The following is a 17977-nucleotide window of genomic DNA, read 5'->3' on the forward strand; positions in this document are numbered from 1 at the left end:
TATGTATATGTGTGTGTATATATATGTATATGTGTGTGTGTATATATATGTATATATGTGTACATATATATGTATATATGTGTACATATATATGTATATATGTGTACATATGTATGTATATGTATATATGTGTGTGTGTGTGTGTAATTACAAATTTTACTATAGTTTAAAATAAATTGAACGAAGTGCAGGCGCACGTACAAAACATTAAACTTTTATTTTGACGTAGGCGAAATTAAAATGTAATTTAGATAAAATCGGCGAAGCCAGTGAGTTGAATAAATGTCCTCGACATTTCTTGTAGCACCTCGTCGCGCCATATCCCTCGTCACATGTTCCCCGTTCAAGTCCGACGAATACCATATGTATCTCCTCTCTACAGACCACTTGTACGTTATATCTCAGGTTGCCTTCGAAGCAATTGCGCAATATATTTGCCAAGGATATGACGCCAGATGCATACGAAACCTCTATGGAAATGGTTTAATCACGTGCTCGTAGTTATCGCTGGAAGTACAAGCCCTGACATTCTTTGACATTTTTTGACAAGTGACATTTTTTGTTGTTGTTGTTGTTGTCTTGAGGCATGCATGCTCAGTAATACTAGTCGGCCCGCATATGCGGGTATAAACGAGAGAGAGAGGGAAATGAACATTAGAACAAATGTCTAATTATTAAAAGTATTTCAGTTAACTATAGCTCGAAATTCGAATATGTGAACTCGCAGCACAGTTTTAAAAAGATGTATTATATGGTTTTACATGCCGAAATCCCGGCTTCATATGAGGCACGCTGTAGCCAGGGGCTCCGGATTAATTTGGACCACTTCGGGTTTTTCTTTAACTGAGGTCGCGGGTGCATTTCGACAGTGGCGAAATGCAAAAATGCTCGTGCGTACTTATATTTAAGCGCACGGTAAAGAACTCCACATGGTCAAAATCAGTCCAGAGTTTACCAACTACGGCGTGCCTTTGAATCAGATCGTGGTTTTGGCACGCAAACTTATGATGCAGAACTATCGGTGGCACCATGGATACTACAAATAGCTGAGTATCTATCGAACTAACGATGGTAAAGAAAACTGTCGATAGCGCTATCCATAGTAATTTCGATAGTACTATCTGTTGTGTTTTATACTATGGATAGTATAAAATGAATTGCGTGAACTTATTGCAGCATAAGCTTGGTTTCCAGAGTGCGTGGTATATAGTGGTGGTGGTAACTATGACAGGACTCTTCGTTATCGCAGTCTACCCGTCACCGAGCTCTGCACATGTACCCTACGTACACTTGCTGCATAACGTGTCACTGTCGAAAGTGTCCTTTTTGTGCTGGCAACAACGACTCGAGACGCACCGTTTGGCGGGCCTGCTTCTGAGCCGAATTCGAGCTGAATTCAGCACGTATGCCTGCTGGATTTCAATGTCAGTGCTTGAACTGGGTAGAAGCTGCACAGACATAAAAGCAAGGAACGACCACGTTGACCTTTACACATCAGTTGTGCACTGTGATTTGTTCCGCAGCACACCACTCCAGCGCTCCAAACAAGTGCGCTCACTAATGTACGTACAGTCGCGGACAGAATAAAATGGACCACGGGATCTCCGAAAACGTTAAATTCCCGAGCAGCCTGTAGCAGTAACCAGTAAAACTGCCCACGACAACGTTGTTAGCATATTCTAGTCGAGGTCCAAAATGCAAATACCAGATTGCGTTGTGAGGTTGCGGAGATATTCAGCTTTTTCTTAGATTTCATGGTCCATAATATTCTGTCCGCGACTGTACATACAGGGACGTTGCCTGTTCGATTGAAGTGATGGCCACACGTAAATGGTACTGGGGTTCAGCTTGCTGAATTGAAATCCAGGTTGACGACGGTGAAAATCGAAACTATCGCGAACCATTTTAGCCTTCAGCGTAATTCAATTATTTCGCAAAGCCTTGCTTACCTCTAGCAATGCAGCATTATACGCGAGACATACTCGCATTTTTCTGAGTTTTCCGACAGGCATGGAAAACAGCGATGGCGATCTTGACATCGCTAAAGACGCCCTGAATGCAGGCGACCATCGTGTGCGGTTTCGCTTGAACGGCGGAAGTTTGTAGTCACATGCCGACGATCTCTAGTTTGTCATCGGTTCTTTGTTTTACACTGCTCTCTTAGGCAAAGGTGCACCCTTTGGGGTGCATATCTGCCACACAACAATAATCGTCATCTGCTTGCTTGCGTTTATTAATTATTATTATTATTATTATTATTATTATTATTATTATTATTATTATTACGCCATGATATGGCTTTGAACTGGCTCGGTATGGTTTCACACTGCTGATGCCCTCTAGCAAGTGAGCTAGGGGTCCTTTGCAAGACGTTCCAGCAGGCGGGGGCAGCAGCCGCTCACTCGGAAGGGCGCGCCTCTTGTTTCCCTCGCTCTTTTATTCTGCGGGAAGGAATTTGCTTTCACTGCGTGGTTTGGCACAAAAGAATCATTTTAGAATTCCAAAATAAAAGTAGTACTGGCGAACGGACGTATCGGGAGCTGAGCGACCAGAGATTATAGTAAAGCAGGCGACGCAGAATCTCCAGGGCACACGAGGGGCAGTGATGGGTTTAAAGCTGGAAAGAACACTCCAGCATCCCGGCTTTGGTCACCCAGTCGCCTCTTTGGTGTCCCGGAGGTGCTGCCAAGTTATACTAAATAAGGGCACGTTGTTTAGTTGCACCAGCAGCTAAACTTGCGCACTGCGTGAAAGGATGAGGCCCGCCGAAAGAAAGAGACAAGACCTGCACATAGAATAAAAAACCAACTTTGACCTGCAATGGGCCGCTCCGCTCCAGCACTGACCTTTGCGTTAAGCGTTATCTAAAGGGCTTTAGCGTTACCCTAAAGCGTTACCTAGAGTTACTGTATGTGCTACCATATACCATATACAGTAATTCTAGCGTTACCAATAAGGCGGCGCCCTCTGTTTTTCCCTTTGCCAGACTGTTATAGCGCTCTTCGCGCCACCTGATGATCTTACTTCACAACTACAGGAGCGCCGTATTTGAAAAAGAAGGTTTGTGCTCTGCAGAGATCGCGATGTGTAATCAATACAATCACTTAAACTGCACCGAAAGACAGATTCCGATAGCTTTCATCTTACCTTTATCTTACAGCTATCGCATTCCATCAGCTAGTTTGAGTACGCCGGGCAAACATAACTTTAGAGCCCCGCTTTTTTCATCACGAGCCCAATGCAGGGTGGTGCTGCCATCTGTTGCATTACACTGCAAACATATTGCTAGAGGTAAAACGCTTAATACGGGTGACGTTTTTCGGCGCGAAAATCGGAAGCGCGAATGACGGAATAAATGACTTTGGCGGAAAATGTAAGGTCAAGCTTACAGTGCTTGTTTTTTATTCTCTTTGAGGTCAGCGGCGCCTTGCTTTAGTCAGTGTCGAACCAAAATTTCTCTCGTTTAGGTTTTCGCTCCGGTTCAGCTAAAACGGTTCAGTTCCGACTCAACTATGGAATGAACAACTAAGTCTAAACTGGCTTTAACCGGTTTAGCTTCGTATGCAGAGCCTAAGAGTAGTTGCAATAGACCAGCGGGTATTTACTTTGTACAAAAGCTTGATGGTGCTTCTGAGATGCACGGAACGATCTCAGAACAGAAGCATAGAAAAGAGAAGCATGCCTGATGTTATTCGAGCAGCATGCAGTTGCATAAAGAGCTTGTGGAAGCACACCTCAGAAGAATCCATCATAATAAATGGTTGTTTCTATATTATCTACATTAGTTTTCTTAGCATTCATGCATAGGCGTATCTACCGGGGGGTTGGGGGGGGGGGCGTATAGGCACTTTCAGAAGTGTGTGCTGGGGGGGGGGGTTAAAGTAGGGGTTGCCATTTGCCGCCCCCCTCACATTTTTTAAGTAGGCAAACATGCAAATCCAACAAAACAACAGCTGAGGCCAAATTTTCTTCCGTAATATCGCCCACGTAAGTATGCTTTTCTTGTTACATATATCTTGATTTGGCACGTAGAATTGCCTTTCGGGCCTCGCTGCCATGTGCTGTTGAAAACGACGCTCAGCTGGCTTCACGAAGAAGTTAAATTAAATGGGTACGGTTCTTCGGGGTGCGGGTCATCTGTGGGACGCGCCTTGCACGGCTGCATTGCAGAGGAGGCTGTCATCATGAAGTGCAGAACAAGTTTCACCTTACGCTGCTTGATTCATCTCGTGTTTGTCAGGGCCGTCTAGCATAACCATCTGGAAAACAGAAAATCCAATTTGCTTATCAAAATTTAGCGGTTTGTAATCAGTGTAGCCCTTTTAGCGTTTTTTCGCTTTATTTAGCGACGTTATTGTGTGCACATGTTTAGCGACAAAGTTGTCTGTTTAGCGACCAGAGACTTTGTTAGCGGCTTTAAGGAATAACTACCGACATTTTCACGACTCCGAAGTTAGGAAAGTTGTTTCGAAAATCACCTTTTAGAACGCAGTTTATTGTTCAAAAGCTGCATGTAAACGCCAAAAACTCACGACGGAATGGTTGGCTTCACATGGATAGTCTTCACACTGCGATTGGGCTTCACACCATAGTGGTCATCACAGGCTTCACATTGGGCTTACAAGATTGGCGTTACAAGTGCGTCGATCTTTCAATGGAATGCCAGGGGTCTAAGGACCCGTATATCAGACTTTCGCCAATTCATTTTCACAAATCGCTTCCCCATACTGGTCATTTGCGAACCAAATACATCAACTCCACTCAGACTGTCCGGTTATGAATCTTTCGTCTCGTCCACATGCGGTGCGAGCACGAAAGTGATCATCTACATCCACACGGACTTCACATATGTCGCTAACGCAATAGAGCCTCATGACGACAACCAATATGTCTGCCTAAATGTCCAAAAGAAGAATGTGTCATTTACACTAATTGGTGCCTACATATCCCCAGCGGGTCACTTTGACGGCGAACGACTTAAGAAAATATTACTAATGAACAATGGTCCCTGGGTTATCACAGGTGACTTCAACGCGCATCACCAGCTATGGGGAAGCACTAAAATGGACTCCAAAGGCAGGAGCCTTGCCTCCTTTGCTGCCGACCATGATTTGTGCTGTGTAAATGACGGCAGCCCTACATTTCTGCGAGGCACGAGCTACAGTAGCTGCTTGGACTTGACTTTGGTGTCACGGCGCTTTGCCTCGAGCGTCCAATGGTTTACAGACGTAGAAACACATGGAAGCGACCATATTCCAACATACATAACGATTAGAAGAATTGAGCAACGCTCCTCTACTGTGTTGCGTACAGTTGATTGGACAAAATTTAAGAAGGATATGGATGACACTTGTCGGGAAGGCCTCTCACACACTATCGAAGAAACAATCGCAGAGGCATTGAAAACGTCCATGTGCTCGCTTACAAGGTCAACAAGGCGAACAGACTTGGACGTGGAACTGGATAGGCTGTGTGCGGCACGCCGACAGGCGGAGAGGAGGTATCGGCGCACGAAGTCCGTCTTGGATCTGAGGGCTTCACGACGCATACAAAAGAAAATCCAGCGTCGCAAGGATAAATTGGAAGATAAGCGATGGAAAACATTCTGTCAATCGCTTGATCCCCGAAAATCGCTCTCGCACATATGGAGAACGGTTAGGGGTCTTCGCTCATCTCCGCATCAAAGGAAGCCCTTCGCTGCTCTGGCCCTCTACCAACTTCGCTCGGAACTTCAATTGGCTGAAGAGTTCTGCGCACGGATTGCTGGGTCCGTGGCCATCATTACTGACGCAGCATTGAATGACATCCCTGAGGCACGTGTACCAGAAATCAACGTGCTCTTTTCACTCGAAGAGCTCGATGCTGCGTTGGCGACTTGCAGGCGTTCTTCGTCACCAGGACCTGATGGCATCACGTATGCTGCCCTATGCCACCTTGGACATGAGGCACGTGATGAGCTTCTCAACTACTACAATGAGTCTTGGCAGAACGGCGCCGTTCCTAAACAATGGAAATCGAGCCGCTTGATCCCCATTCTGAAACCTGGAAAGTCACCGCTTGAGATCTCATCATATCGTCCGATTGCGCTTTCGAGCTGCGTCGGCAAAGTGATGGAAAGAATGATTCTTGCCCGATTGGAATGGTACCTAGAACGATTCAACATCTATCCGAACGCCATGACAGGCTTCCGTCGAGGTCGCACGTCCATAGACAACGTCATTGACATCGTAACATGGGTCCAAAATCAAAAAAGCCTCAAGCGCCTGTCTGCGGCACTTTTTCTGGATATAAAAGGAGCCTACGATAACGTCGCCCATGAGGCCATACTAAACTCACTTGAGGCTGTTGGAGTTGGTGGCCGGATGTATCAATGGATTCAAGACTATTTGACTGAAAGGCATTTTTTCTTACAGACCGAAGACGGCCCAACTTCAGACCATTACATCTGCCGTGGTGTGCCGCAAGGTGGGGTGTTGAGCCCTATTTTGTTCAACCTCGTCCTGGTAGGACTAGCGGATTACCTACCGCAGACAGTACATGTCTCAATATACGCCGACGACATTTGCATCTGGGCCTCTGCGGTGACTCGCCCTCAGCTAAGAGCCAGGCTTCAGCGGGCGGCAACCATGACGGCTTCTTATCTCCGAGAGCAAGGCCTCAGTGTGTCTACTGAGAAGTGCGCCTTACTTGGTTTTACGCGGAAACAAATGTCATCGTATCCTGTTACCATCAATGGTCAAGCTGTATTCTATGTTAAGACACATCGCTTTCTGGGCGTCATCATTGACCGCAACCTCTCGTGGAGCCCTCACTGCGTCTATCTGAAGAAGAAGCTAGTCGCCATTGCTCAGGTCTTCAAATTTCTATGCGGGAAAAACTGGGGTACACCAGTCCATTCTATGTTGCAGCTGTACAGGGTTTTGTTTCTCGGACTCCTACGTTACAGCCTACCAGTGTTGTCAAATGCATGCAAGACGAACTTTCGCACCTTGGAGAGCATACAAGGTCAAGCCCTACGCACGTGTTTGGGGCTGCCTCGGTGCACGTCAACAGCAGCAACAATTGCCATCGCAGGAGACCATACAATCCAGACACATGTAGCTGTCGACTCTCTCAGAGCGCACATTCGCCATCTGTCAAGGATCCCCGACCACCATTTGGCCTCCCTACCAGCCGAGAGACCTCAAGCGACCTTTTCACGAGTGCTTAACGCTCATCAAGAGTACATACCAGCAAGTTTTACACCGGCGGCGAAGCCTTCCTCCCCCCTGTGGTGCCTGCGACAGCCTCAAGTGAATTTTGATATTCCTGGAATTACAAAAAAGTCCAATCATCCATCGCCGGCTCTGAAGCAACTTACACTCCTATTACTGCACCAGAGGTATCATGACCGCATACACATATATACCGATGGTTCAACCTCACCTACCAGCTCAACTGCCGCATTCGTCGTTCCAGCCAAGAACGTTACAGTTAAATTCAAACTGTCGCACACGACTACATCTACATCGGCAGAACTTGCAGCTCTCCATGCCGCTATGATGTACATCACCGAAGAGCCAACAGAGAAGTGGGTCGTATTTTGTGACTCTAAGGCAGCCCTTCATAGCATCAAGTCCGCGTTACGTCGAAGAACTTACGAGCAAATGACATCTGAAATCAGGGAACTGCACCACCATGCTCTGGAAAGAGGACACCACATTGTATTTCAGTGGATTCCTGCTCACTGTGGCATCGTCGGCAACAACCTAGCTGACAAGGCTGCCCGGTGTGCCCACGAAGATACAAAGACGCACCCAACACCTTTGGCGAGGTCGGACGCTGCCAGAGAACTTCGCCTACTTGCGCGCAAGAAGTCCCAAGATCTCTGGACATCAAGTGGCTTCAATTGCAGATTACGTCAACTGGACCCCACGCTACGGCTACAACTGCCACCTAGCCTTTCCCGCGGCGAAGCAACCTTGTTGTGTCGCTTGTGGTTGGGAGTGGCGTTCACGAACGCATACTCCTACCGTATGGGAATGGCCGAGAGCCCGATGTGCGACTCCTGTGGGTGCGAGGAGTCCATCGAGCACGTATTGTGTACATGCCCTCGCTACGATGTCCAACGCCTCTCTCTGCGGGCAACTTTACACAGACTAGACTCGAGACCATTCACCGAGTCAAAGATACTCGGACCGTGGCCACAACCGTCACTGGCTCGAAAAGCGATTCGTGCACTAGTGCGGTACTTAAAGTGCACGGGCTTAAGAGACCGCTTATAGTGTCATTGTATATGGTGTCCCTCCCACATGTACTCAGTGCTGACTCTCTCCCTTTCTTCCTCTTTCTATTCCCCTTTCCCCCACCCCCAGTGTAGGGTAGCAAACCGGATGCTGTTCTGGTTGACCTCCCTGCCTTCCCTACCCTTGCTTTCTCTCTCTCTTATATTCCTAAAGAAAAAATATGCTGCGGGCTCTGCGGTATCACCAAATGGTTCGTTTTGTGGACTTTCGCAAGCGTAGCAGTAAATTAATCCACCAAAACCAATCGGAATAAATCGTATGTTCATATCTTGAACACAGCAGGTGAATGAAATTAACCGATTGTATAAGAAAGGCGAAGATACCGTGTTGGCTGCGCTGGTTCACGCGAACATGAACAAATTGCTCCCATTTCTCACAGCTTTCTGACCAGTCAAAACTTCATGACAGCTTTCAGGTGGATCAAGGGCGGTAGCTGAGTATTCGACTTGTATAAAGTTGGGGTAGTTGACCCCGCCGTCTCGACAACATACAGCCAAGCTCATTCCGCAGAATCTAGTTCTGCTAAGAACCTCGGTAACCAGCATAATTGGAGGAATAACGTAGACTAAGCACCTTTTTGTGCCAGTAAAACTGCTATTTGTGTTTACAATCTGAAAGTAAACCCAGAATCTATAGGCTGTCATTATCCGTTATGTAAATATTTAAGAATGACTAATACAGCCTTTTGCATCCTGCTGATAAATTCACCGTTTATCGTTATCTGCACGAACATTAGACAAACATAGAACATCTAGGTAAATGATTTACTTCACGTTAACTTATATTCCTGTATTCTAAAACGCCTACTCTATTTAAAATCTGGGTGACCGTTCTAGCGACAATTTTAGCGATTTTTCTTTTGTCTCAGCTCAGCGACAGACTATAACTATACAATCCTATGCATTCCATTCCATTTCAGATTGCCATTCTATACAATGGCAATCACTATAGCAATCACTGTCACCTTCACTATATATATATATATATATATGCACGTTTATCTAGACTCTGATTATGCATATTTACAGAATTTTGGAGCATGGAGTGTATACAGCAGATATTAGGAAATCCCGACTGGTAGCTTACCACTCTCGTGTCAAACAAAAGTGTCCAGCCATTGCATTCTACCGGTGCTAACATATGGGGCAGAAACTTGTAGGTTAACAATGAAGCTCGAGATCAAGTTACCGAACGTGCAAAAAGCGATGGAACGAAAAATGTTAGATGTAACGTTAAGAGACATGAAGAGAGTGGTGTGGATCAGAGAGCAGACGGGCATAGCCGATATTCTAGTTGACATTAAGAGAAAAAAACGGAGCTGGGTAGGCCACGTGTAATGCGTAGCATAGATAACCGGTGGACCAGTATATTTACAGAATGGGTGGAAAGATAGGGGAAGTGCAGTCGATGACGACAGAAAATGAAATGGGGTGATGAAATTAGTAAATTTCCAGACGTAAGTCGGAATCTAGCGGAAGACAGGTAACTGAAGATCGCAGGGAGAGGCGTTCGTCGTGCAGTGGACATTAAAATAGGCTGATGATATATATATATATATATATATATATATATATATATATATATATATATATATATATATATATATATATATATATATATATAAAGAGAGAGAGGGAAGAGAAAGGGAGAGACAGGAAGGAGACGGAGGAGGATAAGAGAGCACTCTAGAAACAGTTGGTACGCCACTGAGTACATGGTATAAAAAGCTATTGCCTAGCAGAAAGTGGTTGGTCCTTTCAGCGCGGTCCACCTGAAAACAATCTGATGGTCAGCAATTTCAAAGAGAGGGAGAGAAACGAAGAGGGAATGGTAGGGAAGTTAACCAAAGACGCGCGTGGTTGGCTACCCTGTACTTGGATAGGGCGGGAGGGAAGAACAGATAAGGAGAGAAAAGAAAAATAATAGTCCAATTTGAAACGTAAACGAGTGTATTACAAACGTGCATGTAGCCTCCAGGCGTGACACGTTGAAAACCGCAATAACGGCGCTGCGAATTCTCGCGTGCATTTACAAATTATGCACCCACAGGTGCATGCAGTGCATAGATGCAAAGATCCAGAAAAGGTGCCCAATCAAAACCAAAAACCATTATGTTTTGTTTTATGGTTTACTCCTGAGTGAAAAACAAATATCGTATAATTCAGGTTCAGCTCCGGTCCTACGCATAATTTTCCTGATACTGTCCTTGGTGTCATTGTTCGTTGGCTTCTTATCATCTGACTAATAAAGATCGGACCCCTCCGTTTACTTTCTTGTAGTTCATTACATAGCGAGGGCCTCGAATCCGGCAAATTTGGTGCCTTTGGGTAGCCTGTGTGGGTTTATTGACCGGTTGCCTTCACTGAAAAAGTTCACATAGGCGTGACGCCTGCGGCAGAAAGGATTTTCAACATCCATCGCCAATGCCGTAAGTGGCGGCGCTGGCTAACACTCCCTAGGTTATTTCTTGTACATAAACATAAATACCCTAGAAAGTGGACGGGAAAATAGCGCCGCGGTGGCTCAATTGGTAAGAGAATCGCACGTGCAATGCGAAGGTGTGCGTTGGTATCCCACCTGCGGTAAGATTTTTTTTTATCAACTTTTCATTTCCATTTATTTATTATTTCTTTGATGCAATTAAGAACTACGGATAACTTCCCCAATGTTGTATATACAGTGCTACTGACGATGGACCCGCCGTGGTGGCTTAGCGGCTTTGTTAATGCGCTGCTAAGCACGAAGGGGTCAAAATTAATCTGGAGTCCTCCACTAAGGCGTGCCTCATACACAAATTGTGTTTTTGGTACTGAAAGCTCCAGGATTCATTCAACTGACGATGGTCTGCTCTGGGCCACTGTTAGTTGCACGTTGCACTCCGCTCCTCGAAGAGGCAGGACGTGTATCGCGTGTGCTACTGAACATTTTGCAATGTGGTGAACGCGGTTCAAATCGTGTATCCGGGACCTCAAAGAGGTGAGATATGACATGGTAACGCATTTCTCCTGCATTTACAGCGAAATCATCACTGCATATTTTTTTCCCTCTCTCTTCGATATTGGCGCATCGAATGCTAAAGGAACCATGCCGTACCGTGCTGCAAAGACTCCTTAAGCATAGGGAAACGATGAATTATTGCGTGTTAATATAATGATCGCCAACGTACGCGTAACATTTGGTGAAAGCACTTGTGTCAAAAGCGGAAAAGTAAGCACACTGTTCTCCAGTACCCGCAGTGGACTCATATTTTGGAAGTATGGCGATAGTCTGTGAGTACACCACAGTGTTTTCTGGTACTACAAGACCACCACACCAAATGTCGGTGACCTGAACAGTCGCATTGTTCACGTAAGAAGCCGTGCTGCATCTTCGCGCGTTCTGAACTTGTCGTGATAAAAGGTGACGTAATTATTTTTTTGCTGCCAATTCTGCTAAATCAGGCTCCATAGCCTAATGACTGGGTCGACAGTTATTCAATAAAGAAATACAAACGAAACAATAGTATTCCCTCAGTACTCATTTTCCTTGAGAACTAAGATATCGCAGGTAGTGCAAGTTGAAGGGCTCTTAAGAGGCATATGCTTGCACGTAAAGCGCACCGTGCCACATTTTGTCTTGGGTTGCGTTATACCCCATCTACAACATCTTGCCACTGTAACGTTTATTGAAGGCATCGATTTTTCCTGTTTAAAAGGAATAGCCATATCATGACCTGCTCGTTTATAAATGGCTTTGTTTGGAAAGATTCAGCTTCGAAATACTTTGGCTACTCCATCATTATATGTGCTGCAGCAAAATAAACAAATAAATAAATAAATAAATAAATAAATAAATAAATAAATAAATAAATAATACAACAGCCGTGGTGCGTTACATATTTATTTCCTTTCGTTACGTCCAAAGGTAACATCAATAGAAGCAGAATGAACACTCGCGAATCTATTGTAACACCTCGTAGAGCTAGTTTCAAACGTTATACATTTCATAAGAAAGCTTGTTGATTGGCCTATTTGACAACTTCAGCCGCTCCCGAACGAATACAAGGCTACTGCTATCTGATATGTAGCTTCGAAGGTTTTGTACGATGTCTTCAGTCGCCATTTGCACCGACTTCTCTGGCTGTCATCGGGTAAAAATTAATGGCCGTTGTAACGCCACCCCTTGAACTGCAAACGTGACTACAGGTGCAGGATGAATGACTTCAAGTTTTTGTGACAAGGCTCGATACGTTGTCGCACTTTTCCGTGCCACAGCGTTGATGCTGTGGTGTCCAAGCGCGCCTGGCGTCATAAGCCCCCCCCCCCCCCCCCCCTTTCCAGTAACGGCACTAAAGCGACACACAACCACTGCCGGCTCTGGCGCAGCACGTGCGGCTTTATTTCAATGCCTACGCGGTCCGCGTTGAAGCCTTAACGTCGAACGCGTGCGACGCGCTGTTCTTCGTTGTGAAACAACTCCCGCCGGGAAGGGGGCGAAGAGAGATAAACAGGCGTTCCACGAGGGTCTCCGCCTAATGGATTTCGCACCGACGTGGCTCGTTTTACGACTTCGGCTATCGACGAGTAGAGACGGGGACGCAGGAGCGGGCGAAGCCCTGTAAGAGCTCCTCCGCGCCAGGGAGAGCCAGCGCGTTTCAGCCGCTCTTGCGTAAGAATGCCCGCTTTTCTGCAATACTAACCTGGGTACCGCCCGTATATTCTCGGCCGGTTGGACGGTTTGTAATCTCATTCATGGATTCATTTGCTCATTAATTCCTCCCCGTCTATTCGATATACGCTTCGTATGCGGGCCTGCTCTTTTAAAGTCCGTATACAGATAGAGCTGCAGGATTTAGGGCGAGTGCGCCATTGTGGACGGTCATTTGTTACATGCATGAAGGAATAAGTAAGAGGACGCTAGCTCTCGCGATCCGTGTGCTTTATCTGAACGTCGTCAATCATTTTGCTGTGACAGCAGTTAAAAGAAATTTGTCCAGGCATCAGGCAGCGAAGCAACTCCTGCGAAATGAGTGTTCTGAGTTTGGCCTTTACGTCCGTTAGCATCTAAAATGTTCTTTTGCAGGAGCAGCTGGTTACAGGAATCGTAAAAAAATAAAAAGAACAGCTTGAAGGACGTGACAAGGCCCCTGAATACGGTAGTGTCCAAACCATCATCTCTGAACGCGTTAAGCCAGCCATAGACGGTCATTGTAACCTTGTTTCTTCGTCATCCGGGGTCTTGGGGTCTGAATTTCAGCGCATAAGCTGTTATCGTCTACCTCAAACAAACCGCAAATAATCGCTACCTGCTCATCACCAACTGACTTCCGGGCTGGACATTGTAAATTGGAATATATGCCATAAGCTAATTAGTTAATAACCTAATTAGCGAAGTTTTGTTAATCAGTGTATTATGCATTTCTATTTTTTTTTTTTGCAATTTCAGCCTCTTCGAGTAGAGCAGCTCATAGACTAGAATTGTGCGATCGGACCCAGCCAATTAAAAAAAAATTTAAAGTGTCCCCTGAAAGACTTGCTGTTTAATGTCAAGTTCTCATTTCAAATATGACGTTCATTTTTGCTTTTCTCCCTTGGTTTTAATTTTATGCAAGGTTCCTTTAATTATTTTCTGCAAAGATTTGTACAATATCTGCTCGTTAGATTTCCATAAACAGGGTATTAGTGGCTTCTGTATAATTCAGGGATTGTCGTAAGACACAATCGTCGGAAACCGGGAACAAGAGTCGCCAGACTTCAATGTGAAGCACCAGAAAGGCACTCTTTAGAGTTTCAACTTCAAAACCTCACAACTCGTGTTCCAGATAAGGTAAAGCAATAACGTTAGTCTTACGGCATTCCTCGAATTATATAGAAGCCATTAGTACCCTCTTTAGCGAAATCTAACCAACAGCTCTTTTGCAAATTATTGCAGAAAATAATTCAAGGAAGCTGCAATAAAACTAAAACCAAGGGAGATTAACACAAACAGAGGTCATATTTGTAATAAGCACATAACATTACGTATATGCACAAGTTTCCGGCACGTGTACCTCGAAGAATAAAGATTTTCAACATGTTTGGTCAAAGAACCACAGTTCCCCTTAACAGCTTCCGCACTCAACGCCTACCTGTAGTCATGAACAAATACTTCAGGGTTCTAAGCTTTGTGCTGAAAGCATGAAAAATTCTCTCAAAAAATGCGTGGTACGCAACACTGCTAACGATGAACTTCTATGTAAGTTGCAGTGTGCCAAAAGAAATCTAACACCATTCTGTTGTCTGCCCGCCACAAACATGTCCGTCGATGAGTACCAGGTTTAAGCAATGGACATAACAGTTAAGGTATAAACGAAAGCTTGTCGTTCTGTTCTCTGCACTTCGCTTGGACATCAGATACCTGACCTGACTTAGTAGCAGTTCCGTCCAAGCAGTTTGAGCTCACAGAACTCCAGGGAACTACTATGCCAGCGAGAACAGCTTGCAATGCTGCGAAGCCCGATTCGCTGTCCAAGTTTGTGAGCCTTTAGAGACCGAAAAAATGTGGAGGACACTTAAACTTCGCCTTCAAGAATGAAGCGCAATAAATTTCAAAGAACCCTGACTGTTTGTCTGACCACCTGCTTGTCTGGCTTGCTCCCGTAGGTCGTTAGTAAGTATTGGTAGCAATATGTTATTACCAGACAGATGGCTATGTTCTCCAAAGGACGTCGAAACAGCCAAAGTTTGTTCGCCGTGTTCGTCGACGGCATCGCACACAATCGTCTCGTAGTTATCGGCTAGTTGCTCGGACATCGCAGGGGAGGCCCGGGCCCTCTTATTCCGCCTCGTGTGCATGCCTATGGTGCCCGTTGCCGGCGCCCGCATGTATATACGAATCCCTTTGAAGCTAAGGAGTACTTAATATTAGCCCCAGACCAGTTGAAGCAACGAACGTATGATTAGTAGAGGTGACTCGCCAGTGACAAATACTTTTTAGGGGTGGAAAGGTTTGCGAATTCGTCCTCTCTTTCTAGACATATTTTGCTGTGAGAGAAAAATTAGAAGGGACAACTTTCTTGGGGTGCTCTCGCGCCGAAAGTACCCCTTCCTTTCCTTCTGGTTATGCCACTGCAGCTAGTTTGTCGTCTGGAGATGTGCGCTTCAAGAGAAACGAGAATGGACACAAGAACCGTTTTGTGGCAGTCTTTATCGAAATTGTTTACTCACTTATTGGCGCAGCCGCATATACATCCAGTGCATCTCTGCCTTGCCCGTCATGATGGCTGGGTATCAGACAAGATATAAATCACCTGTCCCGTGGCTGCCAGGCGACGTTATCACGCGTTGTCATCAGTTGTAATCGCGATGAATACAGATTACCAGTCTCAGAGGATGGTGAATGAAATCTGAACCTTTTCAAAATAAACGAATAACATTTTTTTATAGGTAAAGAGAAAAAACGTGGCCGCCGCATGCTTTACGCTTTGAGCTCGCGTTTATATATACTTTGCTTAATGCGGTAAAGTTTATTAACGGTAAGTTTATTATTAATGAGGGAAATTTTATTAACTACCAACGAAGGACCGAGTCTAAACGAGATTCAATTGCAATATGGCAATTAACGAGTTCACGGCGACGGCAGTCGCCAGCTATAACGCCACCTAGGAGTAAAAGCACGCGTCAAAAATGAAGCAGAGTTTGAGAGCATGGCAGCACGAAAAAGTCACGGTACAACGCAGAACGTGTCATCCGCAAAAGCTGTCGGTGCAGTTATTCAACGACGACAACAGAAACATATGTAGCTCAAAGCGGCACAAAACAAATAAAACAGTTTAAACTGAATGAGTAAATTACGCTGCTGAAAGAGCAAAACAGCTACTATTTCCCTGAGAAGAGAATTAGCCAACCAGAAAAGGCACGCACTCACGCACACACGCGCAAAGAAAACGAGAGACCAGCGGCGACGGGCGCCCTAAATTTTTCACACCTGCATTCCGTGTAGTCATTGATTCATGTATTAAAGGTATACCAGTGCGTGTATTACGGTCTACTTAATTGTTTATCGGTAAAGAAGGACTACACTGCATTCTTTAGAGAGGCTAGACTCGACCTAGGAAACTTAGTGGAACTCTTCCGATGCCAAAGCTCGCCTAATAAGGGATATCTTGAAACTCCTTATATCACGCTAAAGTATTGGTGCTGGGGTTTCGGAGCAAAGAAAAAAAAATGTTTTCTTTTTATCCACTAATAACCAGTCTTTTTGTTCCAAAGGAACAGGCCTAGAGTGTGTAAGGATACTCTAGCTATGTAAACTGATATTACGTTTCTCGTAAGCATCCCCTTCGCATGACAGACATTTAGGGTACTTGGATTATTATTGCCTCACACTTGCTTACTTCGATACCAAGCTGCTTATGGAGCACGTTTTATAAACGCCCCATACTTGAGGACCCAAAATTTACGGTTGGGGTCTGTGAATGGGCGCTTTTATCATAGCGTCTGGCTGAATAAACGTACATTGTATCATTCTGTAACATTGAGAATAAGTGCAGCAAATAAGTATTGCCAGTTAAACCAAATTATTCTCATTTGTTCCACAGCATCATCCCGAATTGCTCCAGGGTGTGCTAAGGTTAGGATAATTGTTACAAGCAAATATGCCGGTGCAGTACAGGAGAGCGTTAATAAAGCCGGATAGACATGCAGTCTATGGAGCAGGGCACACTAAATTTCTCTTGTCTAACTGCATTATTAATCTTGCCTAACTAAAATTCTCCAGTCATAAATTTAGGAAAGAAACTATAATGACAGGTTTGTATATAGAAACACGTTGGATTCATGACATTTTATTGTCTTATCTTCCGCACAATTATAGTACAATGTCTTTTTCGGCGTCAAACAGAAGGACTACCAAATATAGAGGAAAAAATCATGAGCCATTCCCATCTGTGAAGATGGATCACCAGCGAAGCTGTGTAGCACACGATATATATATATATATATACATATATATATATATATATATATATATATATATATATATATATATATATATATATATATATATATATATATATATATATATATATATTCGCGTGGGTGACGGGACCGCCACCACGGGAGAGCGGAAGGAAAGGAGATAGGCAAGGGCGTGGAACGCCGACAAAGAGAGGGCGGAAGGTAGACCTGGCCGACGCGGGTGAAATTGTAGTATGTGTTGCTAGCAGCCTAATATGTGATACGGGTTCTATTTGGACCCAAGCTACTTAACTTGTTTTTTTTTTGTAACTTGGCGGAGAGCTTGAAGCCTGCTTCACCTCCGCCGCAGGTCGGCCCGACAATGTACAATCTCCGGGATCGACCCACGGTTTTTGCACACGCAGAAGAAAATGCACAGTACCCTAGCCATAAACAGCTTCGCTGTAAAAGAAGGAAAGTGACAGGAACCACGTGAGCATCTGCTTCTGTGCCACGATCGCAGTGCTCTCAAACGTGCCGCATGTGAACGGCATGTGCTACTGGCTTGCAATGCACCCACCGCAATAATTCAATGGCTATGACGTTTGGCGCTGGTGATTTTACAAAGTCACGGGTTCGATTCCCGGCAGCGGCGGCTAGATTCATGTGTATATATAAGGAAAGTGGGTGAAAAAAAGTAAGCAAGCAAGCAAATTAAGTAAATCTGTCCTTTTCTTTCGTCCTGTTCCTTTGCGCTGCTTCTGCTTAAGACACCGG

The 17977-nt window shown here is 44.9% G+C and overlaps 1 protein-coding gene and 1 non-coding gene across 4 annotated transcripts in view; one reads left to right on the forward strand and one right to left on the reverse strand.

Moving 5' to 3' along the window:
* The window catches only part of LOC139060020 (monocarboxylate transporter 12-like), a 207265-nt gene that overhangs the window by 46623 nt on the left and 142665 nt on the right, over positions 1 to 17977 (reverse strand). Inside the window, exon 2 of one of the 3 annotated variants that reach the window (XM_070538698.1) lies at positions 4208 to 4259. The exons of the other annotated variants lie outside the window; for them this stretch is intronic. The gene's annotated coding sequence lies outside the window, so the exon portion shown is untranslated. The remainder of the gene's footprint in view (positions 1 to 4207; positions 4260 to 17977) is intronic. 3 annotated transcript variants of the gene reach the window in all.
* On the forward strand, positions 17425 to 17613 carry LOC139060635 (U2 spliceosomal RNA). Its single transcript, XR_011514986.1, has one exon. It is a non-coding gene; the product is annotated as a U2 spliceosomal RNA (small nuclear RNA).

Source organism: Dermacentor albipictus, chromosome 5 (assembly GCF_038994185.2).
Source record: "Dermacentor albipictus isolate Rhodes 1998 colony chromosome 5, USDA_Dalb.pri_finalv2, whole genome shotgun sequence".
Taxonomy (NCBI): Eukaryota; Metazoa; Arthropoda; class Arachnida; order Ixodida; family Ixodidae; genus Dermacentor; species Dermacentor albipictus.